General features: G+C 32.7%; 1 long non-coding RNA gene across 1 annotated transcript; it reads left to right on the top strand.

The window, feature by feature from the left end:
- Positions 1–372: 372 nt before the first annotated feature.
- On the top strand, positions 373–2,965 carry LOC123200376. The gene is made up of 4 exons (XR_006498533.1): positions 373–948; positions 1,068–1,256; positions 1,398–1,466; positions 2,753–2,965. It is a non-coding gene; the product is annotated as an uncharacterized LOC123200376 (long non-coding RNA).
- Positions 2,966–3,189: the final 224 nt, after the last annotated feature.

The raw sequence follows: 3,189 nt of genomic DNA, 5'->3' as shown, positions 1-3,189 counted from the left end.
ACGAGACAAAGTTTGAGTCTTGCAGGGAAGCTGTAGAGAGAAGAGTAAGAGAGAGACTTTAGAAGAAAAATGAGTGAATTAAGAGAAGGGTTTTTGTGGGGTGTAAAAAAAAATTCCTAATTTTCAGTTCCAGTTAATAAAAGTTTTAGAAATGATCGTAATATTTTGAGCGTTTTAGATCCGATTGAGTCAGAGTTTTGATGTTCTAACCATAAAAACACTTTAATCCGATTTTGAAATTCTAATCTTTCTATTTTTCGCAATATATAGACATACTATAGCTTTATATATATATATATATATATATATATATATAGGTATAGAGAGCTAAAAATAATTAAGAGGAAGAGAGACTGACAGAAGAGAGTGAGCACACGCAGGCAATTGTATGAGAAAATACCTTTGCGGGTGCGTGCTCACTTCTCTTTCTGTCAGCTCAAAACTCTTCACTTCTCTCTCGCCTTTACAACTCAGACTACTGAAACTTTTTCCTCAGCTTATATCTCTTCACGTCCACTTTTCTTTCTCTATATGTATCTATAGAACTCTTGACTTATCTCAATATTGAGGGTTGAGCTCTTCATCATGATGACTGATGAGAGAAGTTCAAATTGACTATGTTCTTTCTTTTGTTTGGTTTACTGCATTTGGATAAGATCGTATTTAAATTTTTTGATGGATGTGTATGTATGTATATTAATCTCGTATTATAATAATAAGAGGAGCTTGAAATTGGGAAGCGTGACTTTTCATGGTCCTGTATTTGTCTTTGATGAGGACGAACCACCTGAAGGTACGCTTGGTTACTGTTATACTTTAACGGAAAACCATAATTTTCTTTTGGAATTTTTATGTTTTTTTCTCGTTTTCGCCTTCTTCTTTGCTTATCAAATTCAAAACCCTCTTCTTCCTCCTCCTCCGTCTCTTTATTTTGACCTCCGATTTTGGGTATGTTCTCCTCTTTTTAGCTTGTCCCAGGTGGGGTTTTTCTCTTAAGTTTGTAAGTTTTTTGTTTTTTGTGAATCTTGCTGATATCTGTTTGATTTTGTTCCTTTTATATGTTGCAGCTTTGCTACCTAATGTTTTTACTTCCTCTTTGTTATCTGGATTTGGTTGACATGAAAACTTTTGTGCCGTTGACTCGATAATTTTTTTTTCCCTAAAATGAGAAAAATGGTATGTTTTCACTTCTGGGAAAATATAATCGACTTTGTAGCAATGAAAAAAGTTCCCAACAAGGCAATCTCCTTGTACAGGTTGGGAATCCCTTCTCTGAGCATGCTGATTTTGCTCGATTCTTATTTTGATTCCATTTTAGGGCAGGAGAAAATCTTTTATTCTCTGCGAATTAGGTCTATGTTTGTTTCCAATTTATTTAAGTGTATTATTGTTTTCAGCACCATTTGTTGTTTGGTTTTGGGGGGCAACAACAAATAACTTCTATCTCCTGGAGCTTAATCACTCAGGTGATTTTACTTGCTAATATCTTTTCATGTTAGCTTTGTTTCCTCATGTATTTTGCTGCAATATTATTCTGATTTTATGTGATTTATCTGGTGGATTTGTTCTAAATTTAGATGCTATTAATCTGTTCCCACTTGATGGGGTAGTTTAAATATTTTGGGTTCTTTCAATATGAATAAGTTGTTATTATGGAAGATTAGCCATTAAAGAAGGATTTAAGAAACTTGTTGAGCGTAAAATTTAATGGGCACACATAGGGGGACTTGTTAATCAATTTGCAACGGAATTGTATTTGTTCAGCCTTGATTTTAGACTTTTGCTTCTGATTTTGGGTTCTCTCCCCTCTTCAATTAAGTGCTTTTTTAACTTTAATCTTCAATCATGATAAATTTCATGAGATTAATTTACATATTCGCCTTTTGAAGGTGTGATCTTATGCAATTTCCATGTGTTGGCCCACTTAGAATCTGACTTTCTTATTAATTGTTTGTTTTTGACTTGCTATAATAATGTTCCCTCTTTCCACTGGATAACAGGTTGACTCATACTTGTGATCGTTTTTAAGTAATTTTTGAACACCACTAGTTTTGGTTCAAATGGATTCACTGAACAAGTTTGAGTTGGTTGGCGTGTTGGTGTCATTTTTTTAAAGTTCTGATGCCATTACTAGTTTATTTAATAATGTTAGGAATTCCAGATGACATATTGATTCATATCACGGGTCTCATAATATACAAACCAGTTAATAAAAAAGTCTTGATGAAGTTTTATAGTGTTCTTGTGGCTTATTGTCCTCAGAACCTTCTCTTTTTTCTATGATTATTTGCTCAAATTTGATTTGGTAAATGTGTCATACATCTTAAAAATTGCTACATAACTGCTTAATCGGTGAAATAATTAAGTATTTGCATAGCTTCGTTAGGGATGTGGCTGGGACCAGTGTTATTTAGCTAATAGCTTTGAATATAGCAATAAGTTTCTTGTCTCATAGTTTCATAATAACTCTGTGCCTGCTTTCTGGTTGATCAAGTCAAAACAGTTTTCCTCGACTCTATGCAAAAGCATTAGCATGAGCTTTCATGGCATTTTAATTTATGAAAGCCATATAATGTAGTTTCTTGCATGCTATGAAATTTTATTTTTGTCATAGAGTGTATGATTTCCTTAAATTGCACTTATATGAGCAATTCGATTTGTCATTCTTCCATAATATCTCTTAGCTCATATTCTTTCCATGAATCCTGAGTAAATGCTTTATTATGACTTGTGCTTTGTGACTTAAAACCAGCATATTGAAGTACAGAAATGTATGGAAATGATGAAACAAACAATCATCCAAGGATGACATTGCCTGGATTTAACTACAATCACACTTAGGATTAAGATGCTTATATGTCAAGTGCATTGGGTCATTTTATAGACAATGAGCTGCAAGTTTTGTAATAAACTGATGATTCAACTAGATTGAGATTTTGACGAAATGAAAAATTAGATTCTCACATATGTAGTCATGCCTATTTTTTTAAGTAATTATTGATGAATTCCTCTTAAGAGAAAGACCTTTCATCTTTAGGTGAACATTTTTGGTCCCATGAATAGATAGAAACACAATTATTTTCTTCAGTTAAAAATGAGAGTAGATGTTAGCTTTCATTCTAAAGATCATTACCCATTAAATAGTAATCGAAGGACAATTTCCTTTTAATATAGATCCTACAACAAATT

This window comes from Mangifera indica, chromosome 17, assembly GCF_011075055.1.
Source record: "Mangifera indica cultivar Alphonso chromosome 17, CATAS_Mindica_2.1, whole genome shotgun sequence".
Lineage (NCBI taxonomy): Eukaryota > Viridiplantae > Streptophyta > Magnoliopsida > Sapindales > Anacardiaceae > Mangifera > Mangifera indica.
Note: the sequence above shows the minus strand (reverse complement) of the source record. Positions and strands in the feature narration are given on the sequence as shown.